Genomic DNA, 22,629 nt, shown 5'->3' with positions numbered 1-22,629 from the left:
GGTACAGAGTTTCTTTTTGGGATGACAAATAGTTTTAGAAATAGATAGTTGTGGCTGGGCATGGTGGCTCATGCCTGTAATCCCAGTACTTTGGGAGGCAGAGGCAGGTGGATCACATGAGCCCAGGAGTTTGAGACCAGCCTGGGCAACATGGCAAAACCCTGTCTCTAAAAAAAATACAAAAATTATCTGGGCATGGTGGTGTGTGCCTGTAATCCCAGCTGCTTGGGAAGCTGAGGCGGGAATATCGCTGAGAGTGGGAGGCAGAGGTTGCAGTAAGCTGAGATCACGCCACTGCACTCCAGCCTGGGTGACAGAGCGAGACCCTGTGTCAAAAAAAAAAAAAAAAAAGAGATAGTGATGATGGTTGTTTGACATTATGAATGTACTTAATGCCACTGAATTGTTCATTGTATAATGCATTGAAATTGATTTAATGCATTGCATTTAAATGGGTGAGTTGTATGCTATGAGTTTAGCTATCTCAATGAAGCTAAATTCAAAAACCAGGGCCGGGCATTGTGACTCAAGCCTGTAGTCCCAGCACTTTGGGAGGCCAAGGCAGGCGAATTGCTTGAGCTCATGAATTCGAGACCAGCCTGGGCAACATGGCGAAACCCCATCTCTACAAAAAATACAAAAATTAGCCAGGTGTGGTGGCACACACCTGTAGTCCCAGCTACTTGGGAGGCTGAGGCAGGAGGGTTGCTTGAGCCTGGGAGGTGGAGGTTGCAGTGAGCCCAGTGAGCCTGGGCGATAGAGCCAGACCTTGTCTCAAGAGAAAACAAAAACAAAAACAAAACAAGACAAAAAACCAAATGAGTGGATTTCGTGGGTTGGAGTCCTGAGGCCCTCAGTAAAATGGGAAGAAGGGAAAGTCATCTTAGGGGAGATGAAGGCCATGGTGTGTCTGATTTTGCAAATCATGACTGGCTGTCCATGTCCCTTCCTTGTGGACATTTTCCCTTTTGGGAGATTCCAGCCCCAGTCCTAGGCTGACTTGCTGTGTGCCCTTTGCTGAGTTGCATAACCTCTCTGAGCCTCAGTTGTCTCATCTATGTATCAATCTATTTGCTTCACGCTAACCGTTTGCTGGGCACAGGGTCAGACATTTGCTCTGAATCTTTCTTTCAGTCCTCATCCTATTTGAAAGGAGAACACAGTGGCCCAGGGAGGGTGGGAGCCTTGCTGGGAGCTCCTAGAGAGTGTGGCTGAGACAACCTGAGAGCTTGGCCTGGGGCTGGCCCAGGGTTTGCCTCAGTCCTCATCTCCCACTGGCCCTGAGAACTCCTTACCCAGCCCCGCTCCCCTCCCCTTTGCGTCCGTTTGGAGTTGGTCACGGATTTTGTTCCTTCTGCAAATGATCTCCATGTGTCAGGGATTGGGTTTCCCCTCGTCTGGCCCTGTCCCTCTTGGGACCCCAGGCCCCCCACGGGCTGATGCAGCCGGACGGGGCCTCCCCAGCAGCTCCGTGGCTCATTCTGACCCTGAGATGGGGCCCAGGCAGGATGGGGCCTGGGCATCTGGTTTAACCATCAGAGCAGGGGCTTGTTTCGGTTTTAATGACCCATGGAGCCCTCGGGAGAGGGAGAGGGAGCCGACTGGCAAATGGGGTGCAGAGAGGCAGCAGGGCCGATGGGAGAGTGGAACTGAACAAACAAATACCGGAGCGTTAATGGAGGACTCTGCGGCCGAGAAGTCACACTCACACTCATGCACGTGTGTAAGCACACACACACACACACACACGCTGATGGAAAAGCCACCTTGCACACACCTACTTGCAGACGTTCCCGCCTCCTTCGCTCTAGCCGTCTAAATGTCATGCTGGTCTCCGCACATTCTCAGTGCCGTCCAGCCCCTCGGCCTTTGCCTAGGCCGACTCCTCCACCTGGAATGCTATCCCTGCAAACGCCAGTCCTGCGGTTTGTGATGCCCGTGCTTCAGGGAACCCTTCCCTGATCCCACCTCCCCACCACCAGAGGCGGGGCCCCTCCTCCTCAGGCCTGTGGGTCGGGGAGAAGCCACAGACAAGCTTCTGCTCAGCTGCGCGGCTGCCCTGTGATCTTGGGCAAGTCCCTTCCCCACCCCGGAGCCTGAGTTCCCAGTGCTCCATTTGGAAAAAGGCAACTCCACACCTCCTGCCTTCCTGGGTTCTTGCAACCACCTTACTGTGATTGTCCCCATTTTGAGGCTGAGAAAAGAGAGGTTCAGAGAGGTTTAGTAAGTAGTCCAAGGTCACCCAGCTGGTTAGTAGGAGACTGGGTGAAACCCCAGTACCTATGCTGTCCCCCACTTCTGTTGCTGAGAACAGTCAGATCAGCCCAGGAGTCAGAAAAACCTGTGCCGACTGCCCCTCGGGCAGAGTCAACTGGGCCCTCATTGTTTCTCGGCTCCCCCTTCATTGTTATTCTGACAGGGGCATGTGATTCACAAGAGCTCATTTGCTCCCAGCCCAGCCAGGGGGCCCTGAGCATCTGCCAACCCCTCTCTGGGCCTCAGCCTCCTCATCTGCAGGTGGAGAAGCGTATTCCTGCTCTCTTACTCTACCTGCCATGTTGGGTGGTAGCTGGAGTGGGAATAGGTGCTTCCAGTTCTCAGCAGAGGAAACTGAGGCTCAGGAAGGCCAGGGCGGGGCTGGGATTCAAACCCATGCTTTGGACTTCGTGCCTGGCTTTGCCCATTGACCCCAGACTGCCTTCTGCCTCTAACTGGCAGGTGCAAACCAAGCCTGGGGGGTGCCATCCACCTTGTTAACCCCTTTACTAATCCGGGCTTTGGAGGGTTTATTAGAATAAGCATGAGGGCTGGGAGGGTTTGGGAAGGTGGTCTGGGGAAGGAAAGACTCACTGGGGACTTGGGGCTCCATGGATCTTTCTGCCCAACTCCCAAGTTCATTTCGTCTGTCAAATGGGCATACTATTACTGCCTGCTTTGTGGGTGTTGGTGAGGATAAAGAGGAGTTAGTGATAAAATATGCCCAGTGCTGAGAATGGTGCCTGGCCTATCCACGCTTCGTGTAAGCATTGGCTCGTTACCAGCATCAAGTGTTAGCATTATTTATTAATCATTGGCTTGGAATGACATCTGTTAGGCACCAGGGCTGCCTTTTTAGCAAAAACCTAGTTCATTGTTACAAGGACTTGGGGTTGACTCAGGGTATGTCAATGGTCTTGGCCTCTCCAAGCCTCAGTTTCTGCATCTGTGAAATGGAGATGATACCCCCAGCCTCCCTCATCCATCTTTTGCAAACATAGTCTCTAGCTGTTCCAAGCTGCCAGATGCCAGATCTGCTCAGAGGCCCACACAGGTCTCTCAGCTCATCTCTGACAGCGAGTCTCCACCCCAGGGCCCAGGGAGGCCCAGGAGGCCAGCTACTCCAGGGTGGGTGGTGGGTACTATTAGACTTCAGTGCGTGGTTTCTCTAACTGCGGGGCTGGCTAGGGCCAGGCTGATCCTCCATCTAGACTGAAAATACCCGTGCAAATTCCTCTTGTAAAATCCTCGGCCCCCTCCTGTGGGGCCTCCTGGGGACATGCCAGAGGCTAAAATAAGACCTGAAGTCAGCAGAGGCCTGTCCCCGGCTGCCACCTGATTCTACCAGTCCCTCAGGGACTTGGTGCTCCTGGCACAGATGGATTCTGAAATGACCGTTAGCAGGCAAGTGCCAGGCTGAGCCATCTCCAGTCCCTGAGGAGTTTTAGGATGCAGATTCCCTGGCCTGACTCCATGAGGTAGAGTCAGTGGCTCACGGTGGGGCCCAGGGAAACTGTGTTTTATAAAACTCTCAGGGGATTGTGCTGACAGCTAGTGTTGGATGTCCATGTTCCACTGCCACTTATATTGACTTATGCTTGCTTATTCATACCTTTGTCTCCTTTTCAGTGGTGCTGGGAGCCTCTGAGGGCAGGGCTGGGTTTTCTGTGTGTCTGAGCAAATGCTGGGTGAAATGATGAATGAATGAATTAATGAATGAATGAATGGACAAATGAATGACTGGATAAGCAGCTCCCTGGAGAATTTTGGACCTTCCTTGCCACTGATGGGAGTGAGAGCTTTGGGGCTGATATTCCCCTGGATACCTGAGCTCAGTTTAGAGGCAGAAGGAGGCATTTTTTCAGATTGCTTGGAGCCCTCTTCTCCAGGCAGCCTTCCCTGATGCCTTCCCCATCTGCTGTGCTCCACATCCCCTACTTTCTCACCCATCTCATGCCCTTCCCTTGTTTGTTTCCCTCTGCCCAGGACCCACCTTATGCCTGACTCAGGATGCTATTAGCAACTGTTAAATGACCAAGCAGATGAAAGAATGAAGTATCCATAAGACCAAATCTCTCCTTGGCTTTGCCTTCCAATAAAGGGAAGTCTTGGAAGAAGATGCCCCTCTCTTGCCACACTCTGCCTCCCCAACCTTTGTCTTTACTCCAGTCCTGCCGCATTTTTCAAGTTCTCTCCATTTTCTCCAGCCACCAAGCCTTCGCACCTGCTGTTCCTTGTACCTGAAACTCCCTCTGCCCTTGCTAATTCTTCCTTCTCAACATCTTTGCTTCAATGTTTTGGCTGTGAGTTGCCCTGATTGCTCCCCCAAAGCCCCATGTTCTCGCCAAAGCTGCCACCTTCCTTCCTACTTAAAGTGTGAGCTCCTTGATGCAGAGGCCGTATCAACTTCATTTCTGCTTCTCCAGCACCCAAGCCAGGAATGTTTGTTGAATGAATACATAACCTTGTTAAAAAGCCTCAGCTGTGCTTTCTAAAAATATTGGTTCTAAATCCCAGTGTGGCTGGGGTACCCAGGCTGAGGATCCCAGAGACGGGTGAGGCGTGGAGGGTGCAGATGTGTCTCTAGGGCAGGGTCTTTGACAGGTCCTGCCAGACCTGAAAATGCTGGCCCATCGCCCAGGACCAGAGACCACTTTTCCACTGAGCAGTGGCTCTCTGGCCTGAGGCTGCACTGACATTCCCAGCGCCAAGCTGTCCATCTCTCCCAGAGTTCAGAGTGGAACTGAACTGGCTGGAAGTCAGGTAGTGAGGGGTGGAGAAGCAGAGGATGAGCCTGCTGTATGAAGCTCCAAAGGGAGGCTGAAGAGAGAGAGTTCTGGGCTGGGCCCCCACCTGCCCTTGAAACCTGGAGGAGCAGCAACTAGGAAAAGCTCTTGGTAACTTCTCAGGCCCATGTGAATGTCAGGGGTTGTGATTATCATCAGGTGACCAGTTCTTATGGCCTGACCATCTTTCTGAGTGATGATGATGATGGTAGTATCTCCATTGATTGACAGCTCATGAGTGCCTGGTCTAGGGCTGAATGCCGGGGAGGTGGAGAAAAAGAATAACACACTGACCACACTGATTGAGTATCTTGAATGTCCTGGGCACTCTTTTAATTGCACTTTCTATATGACCTCATTTAAACCTCTTGAGAACCCAGTTTACCAATGAGGCAACTGAAGCCAAGAGAGGCTAAGAGAGTCTCTTAAAGTCACAGAGCTGGGAACAGACAGAGGCAGGATTTGTCTCAGGGCCTCTGTGCCTCTGACCATGATAATATGTGGTGTCTGGGTTGGTCATAGCCCCTGCATTGAGGGGACCAGGCACTCCCACGCTAAACTCTCAAGCTCCTGCAGCTCTTTCGTTCCAACAGGTGCATGCATGCCTTCGTGTCTTCTCTCACACTTATTCGATCAACAAACATTTGTTGAGTACCTACTATGAGCCAGGACTGTTCTTGGCATTGGGAGATGGACAAAAGTGCCCCATGCAGAGAAGATGACTTTTGAGCTTAGTTATACTCTGGTATGTGCCTGAAGGCAAAGACCAGGTAAATGCACTCACCGTGTGTGTGTGTGTGTGTGTGTGTGTGTGTGTTTATGTGTGTGTGTGTACTTGTGCAAAATCAGGGAAGCCTTCCTGGAGGAAGGGAAGTTGAAATCGGGACCTGAAGGAGGAATGGGAGAGAGAGGGAGCTGGTGAGGGTGCAGCAGCAGGGGGACAGGAGAAGCTCGCATGGGCAGGATGATTGGGTTTGTCCCACTCCCAGGCCTTCGCTTGGTGTGTTCCTCTGTCTGTGACACTTTTCCTTCTTCTTGATATCACTCCTGCTTCCTTTCTAAGTCTCAGGTGAGACATTGCCTCCTCCAGGAAGCCTTCCTGATGGTCCCTCGGCTGGGTCAATGGCCTCCTCTAGGTCCCTACAACTCGCTGTGCCACCTGAATTGCTTACTAGGCTGTGAGTTCCCAGAGGGCATGGCCGGGTCTGGCTCCTGTCAGTGCAAAGGGGGTGCCCAGTGAGTAACTGAATAAATGAGGGAGTGAGTGAAACTGCTCCCCACTCTGCTGTGCTGAGGGTGAAGGCTGGAGAGCCTGGTGCCTGCCCAAGGGATCCACAGACACAGCTCCCTTCTGCCCCCAAATGGCCCCACCCAGGGAATTCCCTCAGACCCAGCTGATGATCCCATGTGGACCCACATAGGACTGGGCAGGGGAATTGATCCTATCTTTCAGGGCCAGGCTTCATCCAGTGTGCCAACTGCTTTTGATCTGATCTTCTCTTTGGCTGTTTAAAACTTCTGCCAGGATACACACATATGTTCCCACAAAGACACACTCAGACACAGACACACACACAGGTACATGCACCCACAGACATGGACACATGCACTGGTACACGCACCACAGACGTGGACATGCGCACAGGCACACGCACCCGCAGATGTGGACAAACGCACAGGCACACACACAGGTACACACCCCCCCACACAGACATGGACACACACGAACACATATTCAGACAAATACACATGACACACACCCAGAGACACACATGTAGACATGCACACAGACACATATGGATGCATATACATGGAAACACACAGACATGCACAGGCACACATGGGCACACACAGAACACACACACACACACACACACACACACAAATACACACATTTATGAGCTCTCAAGCAGGAGGGCCACCATTATGTCTTCCCCAAGGTTGTTGTGAGGATTAAATGAGCCAAAGTGATGAAAGTCCAGCTTCATGCTGGCTCCGAGTAGGTGTTCAAGGCCATCATGGGCGTGGGACCCCTGCAGTCATGCAAGACCTTGAGCACAGAAGGGCCCACGCTTGGTTTAATGCCCTCCTGTCACCATGTTGAAATCCTTAATATTTGAACAAGAGGCCCTGCATTTTTATTGTGTGAGTCTTGTGAGTTAGGAGTTGGCGTTGTGTGTGTTCCTAGTTTAACTGGCAGCCTGGAAACACCGACGGAGACGCCACATGAACCCTGACTTCTGTAGGGTTGTTTGAAAGGCAATGAGGCCAGCCAGGAAGGGTGCAGAATGCTGGGCTTGGAGGCTGGGGCTGGGAAACCTTGGCAGCCCAGACATTGCAGATCGGTTTGTAGCAAGCACCGTGTATATTCAGAGCAACAAAAAGTTGAGTTCATGAGCAAAGAAGGTGGGGATGTGGGACCTCTGGGATCCAGTCCTGGCTTTGCCAGCGCCCCCGATGAGTGGCTGCATCTTGCTGTGCCTCAGTTGTCCCCATCTCTGCAGCAGGCACTACCAGCAGATGGACCAGTCTGGATATTGGGGTCCCATCCCTGCTCCCGCTGTCCACCTCCTCAACCCAGAGACTGAGACCTGATGACATCTACTTCATTAATCCACTCTCAGCATCTTCTCCCCAGTTCAGCTGAGCAGCGATCAGCTGGCTGGCTGGAAGGCTGGTTATCTGGTGCAGAGCAGGTGGAGGGGCCGCACTTGGGGCCGACTGGCCGCCTGGTTTGTATTTTTAACACCCGGCTCTCGGGCGGTGACAAGGTGTCTGCTAAGTGAGGTAATAGGCAATTGAGTGGGTTCCGCTTTGCCGAGGGCCCTCATAAATCATGTCTGTCAGGCGCCTGTGTCGTAGTCCAGGGCAGCACTGCGCGTCGGCAATTAGCCAGCCCGTGCCTGGTGGCTGGACTGCAGCCCTCTAGTCCAGCAGCACAGCCCTGGCAGGGCCTGAGGGGGGCTTTGGCCTCCGCCCCTCCTCTCTGTCCTCCCAGCCTTCTCCAGCTCAGCCTCAGACAAATGAGGAGGGACTGACAAGGAGCAGGAGTAGTCCCGGGACTGCTCAGGAGGCTTTGGGTGGCCCTGGCAAGTGGCTTTCTGTCTCTGGGCCTCAGTTTCCTCATCTGCAAAGTGGGTGCAATAATGACTGCTTGAGGACTAATGAGTGAAATTGACAAGGAGAGCACACATCTTAAGGTAAGGAAGCCTCAGTGAGTGACAGTGATGATTGTTGATGTTAATAAACACTCTGACGGTGCTTGCGTGGTGCCAGCACTGTTTTTCTAAGCGCTTTGCATGTATTCACTCGCAGTCTCCATGCCTATTCCTCTTCAAGCCACGCTTCCCTACTTCCAATGCTTCCTTTATGGAGGGGATCCATGGTAAAGGCTCAGGTTCAAGCATATTTCTAGGTGGTGTCACCACAGGTGATTTTTATCTTATTATTTTTACATCATTTCGTTCTTCTAAATGTGTCTTTCACCAAGTGTGACACCAGGGCTGGAGTAGAGAAGCTCCCTAAGCATGGAGGCTGAGGCTTGAGGTCTACACGGAGTGGCGCTCCTGGGCCTGGGGACTCCAAGGCGGGAGGCAAAGCCCCCAAGTCCTTTGTTAAATACACACGCTGGCCCAGAGGGAGAAAAATGCCACATGGAGTCACACACACACACACACACACACACACACACAGACATGCATACTCACATATACACACACTCACATACACACATTAAAATACACACTCAAATATACACACTAACATATATACACATATACACACATTCATATATACACACACTCACATACACACATGCATACTCACATATACACACACAATCACATCTACACACACATCTACACACATACACACTAAAATACACACTGAAATATACACAAACTTACACACATATACACACATTCATAGATACACATATTTACATATACACACATGCAGTCACATATACACACACTCACATGTACACACACTCACATACACACACTAAAATACACATCCAAATATACACACACTCACATATGCACACATTCATATACACACACTAACATATACACACATGCACACTCATACATACACACACTCACATGTACACATATATTCACATATACATACACCCCACATGCACACTCCCTTCCAGGCCAACTTATAAGAGCTTAGAAACAGAGACCCCACAGGCCTCCCATTTTGCAAATGATTCTTAACACCTACTGTGTGTCTGGCATGGGAATACAGAGTCATCCAGATACAGAGAAATCCCTGCCTCAGGCACATGGACCCCCTGAAACTGCATCATTGCAAACAGAGTCTTACCCCCACAGCCCCCCGAAAACACACATGTAGGAGGTCCCTTTCCCCTCCACACCACCCTCTCTGGTTGCGAAGCTTTCATGCCTGCTGCCTGGGGTGGTGGGAGGTGGGTGGGGGTTCAGATAGCATTGATGGCGGTAGTGTCCTCCAGGGCCCCCAGGCCTCCTCATGATCCCCAGATTGGAATCCTTTGGTTGCCAGCAGCCCTGTCCCCTGTCTTCCCTCCACCCACCCCCTACCCTGCTCGCCTGACCAACCTTTGTGATGGGGGATGGGAGCAGGGGGGAGGCCCCAGGAGAAGATTCTTCAAAGAAACTCCCTGCCCCCACCTCTGCCCTGCTGCGTTCAGAGCCTCTGGAGTGGCTCCCCCTGGGGGGCCTGGCCTGGTTAGAATAGGGGCCTGAGCAGGCCTCCAGGTGGCTTAGAGGGATGAAGGATGCTCCAGTTGGGGAGGACACACAGATCCCAGCAGGACAGCATTTCCTAAATATTTTCTGCCCCTTTTGGGAACCAAGCAACAAAGTCCAGCCTCCAGGCTCATGCGGAGCCCACCAGGTGCACCATCCTCTGTCCGGGCTGAGTACACCCACGGGCAGCTCTGGGGTGGGGGGTGGGGGCAGAGGGCCGTGGAGACCGCCATCTGCACGGCTTTCTTGGCTGCCTCCCCTCCCTGGGGGTCGAGAGGGGCCGGGATCGATGCCGGGCCCAGCTGCCCAGCGGCGCCCCCATCCTGAGCCGGCCTGGCCTGGGTCTAATTGATTACACTGGGGCGTCTGCGAGGGCCCAGGTGGCAAGACCCAGGCAGCCTCTGGCTCCCCTAAGGCACGGCCTGGCTGGGGACAGGGGTGTGGGAAAGAAAGAAGGCACGGGGCGGGGTGTCTGTGAGTCCCAATTAAGCCACGAGTGGCACAGCCTGGGCTGCCCCTAATTTGGTTTGGGATAATGAGCCAGGGAAATTGGCTCCTGTCTGACTGGAGTTTAAGCCCCATCTGGGCTGGGCCCTGGGAATAGCATCTTCAGTCCCTGCCCTGTGGATTAGGAGAGGGGGTGGAGCCGGCTCCTCTGGTGGGCACAGCTCTCTACAGTGTGCAGACACTTTCTTCTGTGTGTTATCGATGGCATATATTTTTGGGGGGTAGGGGCAGTTACTATTACTGCTCCATTTTACGGATGGGCAAATTGAGTCCCAGAGAGGGGAAATGAAGCCTCCCAGTTCATTCCTGGCTGGATCCAAGACTTGAACCCAGATTTTCTCCTTTTTCTTTCTGATATATATATATATTCTTTTCTTCTGGATTGCCCAATTTAGCAAATAAAGACACAGGAGGCCAGGCGCAGTGGCTCACGCCTGTAACCCCAGCACTTTGGGAGGCCGAGGCGGGTGGATCACGAGGTCAGGAGATGGAGACCATCCTGGCTAACACGGTGAAACCCTGTCTCTACTAAAAAAATACAAAAAATTAGCCGGGCATGGTGGTGGACACCTGTAGTCCCAGCTACTCAGGAGGCTGAGGCAGGAGAATTGCTTGAACCCGGGAGGCGGAGGTTGCAGTGAGCCGAGATCATGCCACTGCACTCCAGCCTGGGCAACAGAGCAAGACTCCATCTCAAAAAAAAAAAAAAAGACAGGACTTCCAGTTAAATTTGAATTTCGGATAAATAATAAAAAATTAGTATGTTTGTCTCATGAAATATTTGGGATATCCTCATAGAAAATCTGACTTGTTCTGTATGTTACCTGGCAACACTAGCCATTATTCTTTAGGGCCTTGGCGGAATCTGGGGGTAGAGGAAACAAACTTTGGAGCCGGTCAGACCGGTTCAAACTGGTTTTGCCACTTTCCTCCCATGTGATTGCAGTAGACAGAATAATGCCCCATCTCCCAGCTGCAAGATGTCCACGTCCTAATCCTTGGAACCTGTAATATGTTACCTTATATGGCCAAAGAGACTTTGAAGTTAAGGATCTTGGAATAGAGAAATTATCCTGGATTATCTGGGTGGGTCAATGTCATCACAAGGGTCCTTATAAGAGGAAGGCAGGAGGGTCAGAGTCAGAAAAGGAGATGTGACGATGGTAGGAGGAGGGAGTGACGTGCTTTGAAGATGGAAGAGGCAGCCATGAGCCCAGGAATGCTGGTAGAAGCTGCTTTCCTAGAAGTTGGGAAAGGCAGGGAAATGGATCCTGTCCTAGAGCCTCCAGAAGGAATGCAGTCCTGCCACATCTTGATTTTAGTCCCTGTGTTAGTCTGTTCTTGCACTGCTATAAAGAAATGCCTGAAGGCCAGGTGCGGTAGCTCACGCCTGTAATCCCAGCACTTTGCGAGGCTTAGGCAGGCAGATCACCTGAGGTCAGGAGTTCGAGACCAGCCTGGCTAACATGGTAGAATCCCGTCTCTACTAAAAATACAAAAATTAGCTGGGTGTGGTGTTGCATGCCTGTACTCCCAGTTACTCAGGAGGCTGAGGCAGGAGAATCGCTTGAACCCGGCAGGCGGAGGTTGCAGTGAGCCAAGATCACACCACTGTACTCCAGCTAGGTGACAGAGTGAGACTCCATCCCAAAAAACAAAAAAACCAAAACAAACAAACAAACAAACAAAAAACCTGAAATGCCTGAGACTGGGTAATTTGTAAAGAAAAGAGGTTTAATTGGCTCACGGTTCCACAGGCTGTATAGGAAGCATGGCAGCTTCTGCTTCTTGGGAGGTCTCAGGAAACTTACAATCATGGCAGAAGGTGAAGGGGAAGCAGGCATGTCTTACAAGACTGGAGCAGGAGGACGAGAGAGATTGGGGAGGTGCCATACACTTTTAAACAACCAGATCTCGTGAGAACTCACTATCACCAGAAAAGCACTAGGGGGATGGTGCTAAACCATTAGAAACTGCCTGCATGAGCCAACCACCCTCCACCAGGGCCCACCTTTAGCATTGGGGATTACAATTCACTGTGAGATTTGGTGGGGATACAAAACCAAACCATAGCAGCCCTGTAGGACTTATTTTGGAATTCTGATCTCCTGAACTATAAGGTACTTTGTGGTGTCTGATGCCACTACATTTGTGATTTGTTACAGCAGCAATAAGAACCTAACACAGTGGACTTGGGTGAGTTGCTTAAGCTCTGGGCCTCCAGTTTTTCACCTGTAAAATGAGGATGGTCCTTTCTTCTGCACGGGGTGGATGCGAGGTTTCTCCTGGGCGAAGCAGTCAGTTGTTCCCCTTGCCTGTGGTTGGTGTAAAACCTTACCGGTATCCTGAAGGCCCAGCTGCAGCCTCCTTCCTTGCTTAGCTTCAGATCTCTGGAGGGAGCCAAGGAGCAGATCTCCCTTTCCAGGGGATGAGCTGAACCCTGATTCCACAAACCAGGGCACAGAGCATCTCCAGAAGCTTCTCTTCAGACACCAAAGATCATGGGACCAGGGTCTTGACGGACCTCCTAACTCTGCCATTTCTCAGCTGTGAGGTCTTGGATAAAGGAGTCACATTTCTGCCTCAGTTTCCTCAGTGGGGGTCAGGATGCCTCCACCTCTCAGGGCCCTTTTGAGGAAGAAATCAAATGCAATCCCAGGCCCATACATGGGAGGCGCCAACAAGCAATCATGAGCACTCCAATGCGTTCCCATATAACGGATGATGAAACCAGTGTTGGACGGGACTGACTGAACATCACACAGTGTGCGGTTGTGGATGGCAGGCCCTGGATTGGATGCTGAACTTCCTGATGCAGCCCTGTCTGTTCTTGTAGGACCTGCGTCTCCCCTTTGTTGTTGGTTAGGGGGGCTCTAAGGGGGTCTTTTAAACCTCAGGGAACAAGTTTGTTAAAAGCAAAAAGAAAGAGTACCTACTAAATTAGACTAAAGGACACAGCTCTGAGATGTGCCTCTGATTCGGGGTGTACCAGGTGGTGAGTCTGTGGGCACCCAAGTGGCTGTGGACCCTGTCATGAGGCTCAGGAGGTGGGCTCTTGTTCTCACGAGGAGCAGCTGTGCTCCTAACACGCCCCGTGTCCTCTTGGGGAGTGAATTTAGAGCCAGAAAACCGCACAGCCTGCTACACTCCTGCCTGGACTAGACTCTCCTCTGGGGCTCAGCCTCTCCCTCCCTACCCTGCTGGATTCCAGAGCCCTCACACCCTCTCTGGGATACAGATCTCAGAAGCCTTACCCTCACCCCCATATCCTGGTTCACAGATGGGCAAACAAGCTAGTAGTGGTGAAGAGACTTTCCCAGGGCCACTCAGCTACAAGGTGTTGGGAAAAAAATGATACCCAGGACTTCTGGGCGGGCCCCACATTGACTCACCCCTACCAGGAAGAAGGTAGAGTCAGGTGATAGTAAACAAGGCCTCTGATGCCACGCTGTCTGGTTCAAACCTCATCCCTGTTTTGCACTAGCTGTGTGACCTCAGGCAAGTCACCTAACCTCTCTGAGTCTCTGTTACCTCATCCGCAAAATGGAGTTGGTGATAACAATTGGACCTACTTTGAGGACTGTCAAAGGAATTAAATGAACTGATAGATGTGAAGTGCTTGGAATGGGGCCTGATAGGTAGGAAACTTCCCTTTGAGCACTGATATCCTTATATTGATTTCAGAGCAAGAGACACATACTATTGGTGAGACCAGGGTGACTGTTCATTGGCACATTGGACATGGCAGTAAATAACATCAAACCCCAGTGAGAAATAAATTCCTGTGTTACATTCACATTCAGTCCTTTGAGTCATTGTCTAGGTGAAGGCGAAACTCTCAGTTGGGTGCTATCTCGGCTCTCACACTTGCTCATTTTCCTTTTTAACCAAGAGGGGCCGAGCCGCAGGCTGGAGATGTGGCAGGCAAAGATGGCTGGCTAGAAACTCCTAACACATCTTCAGTGAGCTCGTTTCTTTCAGGGTTACTTATATTTTGTCACAATTGACACTGATTTCCCACATCATATGCTGCTGATACTAAATGTTCTTTCAAAACAAACTGACTTGAGGACCAGGGCCATGTCGTGGAGGAAGGACACGTGCCCACAGCCTGAATGTCCCTGTGTAGCCAAGGGTGGGCTTCTCAGTCTTGTATCACCGTGTGATATGAGTCAGAAGACTGGAGAGGGACTCTGGGCACGGTGACTCACGCCTGTAATCCCAGCCCTTTGGGAGGCTGAGGCAGGAGGTTCACTTGAGGACAGGAGTTCAGGACCAGCCTGGGCAATATAGCAAGACTCCATCCCTACAAAAAAACAATACAAAAATTAGTTGGGTGAGTTGGTGCACACCTGTAGTCCTAGCTACTGGGAGGCTGAGGCTGAAGGATCACTCGAGCCTAGGAGTTGGAGGCTAAAGTGAGCTATGATCGTGATGCTGTTGTACTCCAGCTTGGGCAACAAAGCAAGACCCTGTATCAAAAAAAAAAAAAAAAAAAAAAAGAACATTGGAAAGGGAATTGCCAAAGATACTTACAAAATTGGAATAAAAAATCTTTTTTGGGCTGGGAGCAGTGGCTTACGCCTGTAATCCCAGCACTTTGGGAGGCAGAGGCGGGTGGATCACGAGGTCAGGAGATCGAGACCATCCTGGCTAATGTGGTGAAACTCCCATCTCTACTAAAAACACAAAAAAATAACCAGGCATGGTGGCATGCGCCTGTAGTCCCAGCTACTCAGGAGGCTGAGGCAGGAGAATCACTTGAACCTGGGAGGCAGAGGTTGCAGTGAGCAGAGATCTCACCACTTCACTCCAGCCTGGGCGCTAAAGCAAGACTCTTTCTCAAAAAAAAAAAGTCTTTTTTGTATAATTTCTTTCTGGGATTTTGTGTGCCTATATATGTGACATGGGTGATTGTTTTATGAGCTGACCCATTTTCAAGAGCTCATTGTTGGGTTCTGGAAACACCAGAGGAGTGACTTTGTTTCTCCAAAGGAGCCTCCAAAAAGGAAAATTATTCCTGATTTTGCAGCAGTGAGGCCTCCTGGTCCCTCATCTCCTGCTCCATAGAAAATGGCCTTTAACCGTGCCTCCAATATCTTGGGAACTGTATCATACTTTCATTTCTTAAGACTCAGAAACTTCTCAACTTTCTCCTCTCTAGTCTAAATAAACCCAGTCCCACTGCATACCCACCTTCCCTGCTAGTGAAAGTCCATTTTGGCCCAATTATTTCTGGAGGGCAATTTATAAGTAGACATCCAAAGCATTATTTATAAGCCTCTGTTTATCTCTCTGCACAACCATTCAGCTTCTAGGGTTCCATCTTTAAGGAATAAATGATCACACATCACATAAAGATTCAGTGGTAAAAGTATATTCATCACAGTGAACATCTAGAAGTAATCTAGCTGCCCAACCATAGGAGATTGGTTAAATGAGGAATGCTACATCCCCACAGTGGAATATTATATGGTCAGCCCATTAGCAGAATGTAGTGAAAGAATGTCGGTGTCAGCTCATCAGGAGCAAGGGTTTTGTTCATCCACTTGCTTTTTTACTGCTATCTCCTCAGAATCTAGAACAGTGCCTGGCATAGAGTAGGTGCTCGATAAAAAATTGTTGTGGATGAGTGAATAAATGAATGCTTAACAGTAGGGAAAGATCATTTTGCTATAGTCAAATTATCCGTGTTATCCTATTTTGTGTAAATATGCATAATGTAGGTATAGAGAAAAAGTTTAAAGGTAATAAAATGATAAGCTTGGTGATTTCCAGGCTTGCTGATTTTACACAATTTTCCTTCATGATGTTTCAGTTATTGGTCTTTCCCAAAATTTATTCAATAAAAGAATTCAATAAGTTGAAATAAGAAAACAATGCAAGTGATTTCTTTTCAAAATTGTGAAATTGCCTGTGAGATTGTGACGATGCAGCCCTCAGAGCCCTTTTGATGAAAACATCTCTAGTGCATAGATTCAAAATTCTCAAAACTCTCAGATCACAGCTCCTGAGAACATGTGGATCAGAGTTCCAGGGGCCACACACAGGTCTGTGCTGTCTGGCTCTGGTCAGGGCTGAACTGGCCCTGACAGCCAGTTCAAAGCTCCATGACCAAGATGTCAAATGTGGAATTTTAATCCATGACAAAGCAGGAAATTTTCTCATGTTTCACTGTGGAAATCCTGGACTCTGCGCACCAAGGGGCCTGCCCTCCCCTAGTCATCCATTCTGGATGGGACATTGAGGATCCAGGTGGATCGGCTTGGCCTGGTCTGCTATCCACCTCTGATCCTCCAAAAACTGGGGTTGAGGCTAAGACCCCTGATGTCCTGGAGGGTCCTCTAAGATCCACAGAAGAGGATGCCCAGGGGCTGGGCTGGGGGTGGGGTTAAGCCTGATAATGGCTGAAAATGATTTGTAAACAAACAAACAAACTAACAAACAAACAGAAACATTATCCAATGTTGGTTAAAGGAATTCCAGACATCAGGGCATAAAGGGGAAGGGAAGTGGGGAGGTTTGGGTTTGGAGGGCTGAGGGAGAGAGATACGTACCCCCTGATCTGACCTCATGTGAAGAAGGCTTTCTTCATTTGTGGGTAAAGTCAGCCATGCCAGACACTCTAGAAATTGCAAAGACATGGGAAAAATGCTTGTCGTTGTCTTTTAATTATATTCTTTTTCTGTCATTTGTCTCCCGTCTTGGGATTTGAATACATGAAGGTAGAAAACAGTGATGTCTCATTGCACCCATGTTTGACTCGACTGCATGCGAGTCTCATCGCGGGGCCTTCCTAGGAAATTTGCAAGGGCCATTTGGGTGACACACACTGACTTTAGAAACCAGCCTCCCCTTAAAGGACGGGGGCCCCAGAAAACTTCCTTGGCCTCTCCACCCCCACATCATGGCCTTGTGACAAGTCTCTGGGCTGACCCTCAATTAACCTGTGGGTCCTTGACCATAGAGGGCCACATAATTTATGATAGCGCAGCAGGTTGAATTTAGGCCCAAGTGTCCTGTTAGAATGTTAAGAGTGTGACTCAGGGTTCAAGTGATAGATCTGAGGGAGTCGGGTGGCCATCTCTGTGCATGTGGCTGGGTGTAAGAATGCCCAGCTGCACTCAGTAAGAACCACGGGCCTACCTGGTTAGCTCTGGAGATGTGGGGCTGCTGGCTACTCAGCGGGTTGGGAGCCCACGGTGGGACAGCAGGTTACTAGCCCCTGAAATCCTGGAACTGCTCCCTCGCTCAACAGATGTGCTAGGGATGACGCCCACCCTTCCCCACCAGAGTTCGAGTGGGAGCCTTTGACCCTCCATCCCAGTGGCCTGGGCCCCCTTCTTCCCCACTGGGGTTGGGGGCAGGAGGCAACACTGAAACTTGTTTGTTATACAGAGCTGGTGAGCCTGTGTCATCGCTTGGGTGACACCCACCATATGATGGAGAAAAATGACTCCTGGTTTCTCTTTAGGAACGAGGAAATCCATCCTTAACACATTAAGAATCTCACCCTCGGGGAAGATGCAATCCCACTCTGTTTCCTAGAAGTTCCATTCATTTCCTATCCTGTTATTCTCTCTCTTTCCATCCTGCTGGTTCAGTCGTGGGGATTCCATTGGTATTCTTATTTTATCTTGTTATCTGTAGCAATGTTGGTCAAGAAAAATCTTGGAGAATTCCAGCGATAACACAGATGAGAAAGGTTGACCTGGCTGGGGTGGGATGTGGGGTGGGAACCCTCCTGCTCAGCTCCCTCCCAGTCATACTCCACGGAGATGCTTGAGGAGGCTTCATGGAACCCCCAGGGTTCCACAGCAGACAGTTTGAAAACTACTGGTGGGAACTTTGACTCGCCTTCTGGGATTCAGCCTGGTCCGAGGGCTCGCTCTGCCCTGGGCTTGCCATGTGGACCCGTTTCTTTCCTCTCTGGGCCTCAGTTTCTTCACTTACTACAGACTTGCAGAGTTCAGAGGCGCCAAGATGAAAAAACCCAAATTTCTCATCCAACAGCAAGGAAAATAGGAGGCCCAGAAAGGAGTCTCCGCTTAGCCCAGGGCATACAGCCTCATCCCCGGGCAGCAAACGTCCCCACTGGGGAGGTCAGGGCTGCTCCCCACATCAAGGGGAGATTCCTGTCTGTCCCAGGTGGGTGCCTTCCACACTGTCCTCACCCGGCAGGACCCGAGCAGGCCAGACGTTGGCACGCACACCAGTTCCACTCCCTTGAAGCCACAAGGGTGGTTTTCTTTCCCAGCTGGAAGGAGCAGCCCTCTTGGGGTATTTATTTTATTTCTGTAAAAGTGGGAAGCAGCTCTCCAGGGCCCTGCTGATGACTTGTCTGGCCGGAATGCCTTCCCTGCTATTTTGGGATTAAGACAGTAGATTCCTTCTCCAGGGTGTAACGGTGTAAACACCGGGCTCTCAGGGGAAGGTGGAGCTGCCACTGGGCCCTACCCCGTGTCTGTAGCTCAGGCAGGGCCTGGGGAAGGGGCTGGGGGCCTTGAGATGACCCCTACCCTCTCCCTGCCAGGGTCCGAGTGACCTGGGCGCCTTCCTCCCCACCGGGGCTGGAACCAGGAGCAGCTTTGTTCTACTGGTGCCAATGAAGGATTGGGAGCCCCCTTCGGGGAGTGGTGAGTGATTTCCCTCTCTGAACCTGGGTATCCCCCCTTCTCTAAAACACGAGTAATCACATGTGCTCGGCACTGTGCCAGGCCCATGGTAGGTGCTCCGTCCATCACAGCTCCAGTAATTTCACTTATTATTATTATTATAAAGTGTGGTTGAATAGCACACACTCCCTGCCTCCCAAGAAGTTGACAAGGAATAGGGGAGAGAGAGGAGGGCAGGACCAGCAGTTAGAGACATGAGTGCTAAACCCACTGGTGGTAACAGGGAGGGTGAAGGAGGGTGGGGTGGGCCAGGTGGAAAAGCAGGAGGGAAAGAAGGGTGCTCCAGGCAGAGGGAATGGCACAGGCAAAGGAAGGGAAGGGAAGCAGATCACCACTTGATCAATCGTAGAAGGAAGTTCTGCAAGGCTGGGTGCCCGTGCCTGGGGGCAGTGGCGAGAGGAAAGCCCAGGGCATCCTTGGCGACCCACTGAAACACACCCCTGTGAGTCATGGCAAGGAGTGTGCAGTTTCCCCAGAGATTTACATTGGGAGCACTGGATGATACCTTAAACCCAGACGACAATTGCCAATGTATGGCAAACTTGCTGGTATCGATGAGTGACAGAGGGCTGTTGTTTGGGAACATCGAGTCTGGAGCAAGGGCCTGTAATACCAGCCATGACCGAGTGGGGCATTCCAGCAGCCCCCACGGCTGGAGGTAGAAGAGGCCAAGGGGAGGCTGAAGAAACAGCAGGTCGAGTGATGCGGTGATGTTAAGTGGAGAGCTGAGAGCAGCTCCTAATTTCTGACTCCATGGTTAATGTGCCAGTTAAGTAGCCGTAATCAGTAGCAGCTGTGAAGGGGACCTGCAGGCTCCACCGAACGTCACCAGGAACCAGGGATCCGGCTCAGGTTGTTGACTGGCAATCGGATTTCCCATTGTTGGGGTGGGTGAGCCGGCAGGAACAAGGTGCAGCCCCGGGCATGGCCTGTGGAGGTCTAGGATTGGAGGGTGGGGCAACCCCAAAGAAGCAGAAACCTGGCCCAGGGAAGCTGCTCAGGAGCCTTAGTGGTGAGGGTCCCCTTGTGTGCACAGGGATTTTCACTTTACACAGTGCCCATGGGTCCTCTAGCGTAATGTGGTGGTGGTGGTGGTGGTGGTTCTGGGTTCTGAAGCCCTGCTGGATCCAAATCTTCCCACTTCTTGAAAACTAGTTGATCTTGGAAAAGTTCTCATTTTATCTGAGGGTATTCTGTGAAATAGGTTTGTCACGTTCCTCCCACAGACTATTATATTGGGAAAGGCACATGATAGGATTGCAGGCAAAGTGCCCTCAGGGCTGTGTACATAGTAGGTGCCCAAGAAGTGTCAGCTGCACAGTAACAAGAGGACGATGGTCCTAAGGCACTGGCACTGTCTTTGCTTAATGCTTTGTCCGGGCAGGTGGTGGCTCTGAGGTTAAGACACAGAGGCTGGGGTGCGGGACCCATTGATGGATTCATCCCATCAACATTCATGGGGACCGATGAGGATCAGATCCTTCATCTGGTGAGGACACAGGCAAGACAAGGCTCTGGCCCCACTCCTAACCTGGGTCCCTTCTTCTCTGCTGTCTCTGAGGCTCCCCACTGCATTCCTCCATCCCCTATCAGGGACCTCCTCTTTGTCCTGTTTCCCTGTTGCTCTTTTTCAGGTAACTCTGTGAGCTCCTCTTCTTTTTGTCTTGTAGGCTGGAGGTCCCATGGCTCAGTTCGGGCTGTTTATTGTTTTCCTCTCCTGGGACATTTCACTCACTCTCAGGGTTTGGTATCTGGCATCTACCAACACTTCTCCAATCTCCATTTCCAGCCCAGACTCATTCATTCATTCATTCAATCATTCGCTCATTCTTCCACCCACAGATATTTGTTGCTGAAATATTGTCACTGTAATGTAAGCTGCATTAAGCAGGAACATTTTCTGTCTGCTCACCACCCTCTGCCCAGTCCCTGAAACCGGGCTGGCAGATGCAGACTCTCAACCACCCTTGCTCAATAAATGGATGAATTGGAGGACTCACAGGGGAGGACTCACTCTCTTAAACTTGACAGATGCAACCCTCGTGCCCTGGAGAGAGGAGGTCTAGGAGGAGCCTAATCTGACCCCAGAACCATCTACAGGAGGGTTGGGCCATTCAGCTCATGCCTCTCACCCCTATTTAGCAGATGATGAAACTGAAGCCCTGGGCAACAAGGTAACCTGCCCAAAGTCACAAGGTGATACAGTGGCCACGCTGGCACCTGGCTTACAGAACAAGGCTCTTGCCTCGTGTCCTGCAGACCAGCAGGTTCTGGGAGGCCCCAAAGGTGTCCGACAGCAGCCAGCTGTGGTGTATTTCTGTCACGTTACATAATGGCAGGCAGGTAATAACCACTCAGCCTCTCCTGTCTCTGTGCATAATAGGTAGAAAAATGAATTCACATGTCATTTGCTGCAATAAAGGAAAGTATTCTTAGTGCTCGCAGCCTTCAGTGGGGCTGAGGCGAGGGTGCAGTACATTCTCAATGAATCACCGGTAAAGGCTGAGTGAGGGAATCTCAATTCTTCCCTGACAATGTCAGCCACAATTAAGCGCAATCACCAAGGTTTTATTACTATTATTATTATTTTTGAGACAGGGTCTTGCTGTGTCGCCCTGGCTAGAGTGCAGTGGTGCAATCACAGCTCTCTGTAGCCTCAACCTGGTGGGCTCAAGTTATCCTCCCACCTCAGGCCCTCAAGTAGCTGGGACTACAGGTATGCACCACCACACTCGGCAGATTTTTGTAGAGACAGAGTCTCGCTTTGTTGCCCAGGCTGGTCTCAAACTCCTGGGCTCAAGAGATCTGCCCACCTTGGCCTCCCAAAGCATTAGGATTTACAGGTGTGAGTCACCATGCCCAGCCACTGAGGTTATATTTATAAGCGAAGCTGGTGAGTGTGTATGTGTGCAAGGGTGAGTAGGGCTGGGTATGTGCACATGGCTGCCTGGGGCACTTACACGTGTACGTGTGTGTGTGCGTGTGGCCCTAGGAGGGGGTGAGAGTGGGCTTGTGCAAGTGTGCATGTTTGTGTGCATATGCACGCATGCGCCACTCATTCATTGGGACCTAATGGTATAATGTGTGAATCCCCTGGGCAGTCAGCCCCATGAGGACAGGGCTCCTTCTTTGTGGCATTTGCCCCTGTTTCCCTGGTGCCCAGTCTGGGGTCTGGCATGCAGTAGATTGCTTCAAAATTATCTTTTAAATGCATCAACAAGTCCCCCAGCCCTTCCTCCAATATAACCTCAGATCCTCCTCAGATCTGACCACTTCTCTGCACCCAGCTTTCACTACTCCAGATAAAGTCACCGTCCTCCCTATTTCCCCTTTTTCCTTCCCTTCCTCCACTATGACCCCTTTAGTCCTGGGTTCAAGCAATGGCCAGAGGGGTCTTCTTAAAACTAAAAAAAAAAAAAAAAAAAAAAGCAAGTCTCTCTCTTGATTAAAAAACAAAACGAAACAAAGCAAAATTAAAACAACTCAATGACTCCCTATGGCTCTCAGAACAAAATCCAAACTCTTCCCCAGGATGTCCAAGGTCCTGCTTCATCTCTCACAGCCCCATTCCCATTTCCCCCTTCAGTTCTTCCAAGGGGTGGCCCTTTCCTGCCTCAGGGCCTGCCTTTGTATCTGCTGTCTCATCTACCCTCAACACAGCTGGCACTTCCT

Source organism: Pongo abelii, chromosome 23, assembly GCF_028885655.2.
Source record: "Pongo abelii isolate AG06213 chromosome 23, NHGRI_mPonAbe1-v2.0_pri, whole genome shotgun sequence".
NCBI lineage: Eukaryota > Metazoa > Chordata > Mammalia > Primates > Hominidae > Pongo > Pongo abelii.
Note: the sequence above shows the minus strand (reverse complement) of the source record.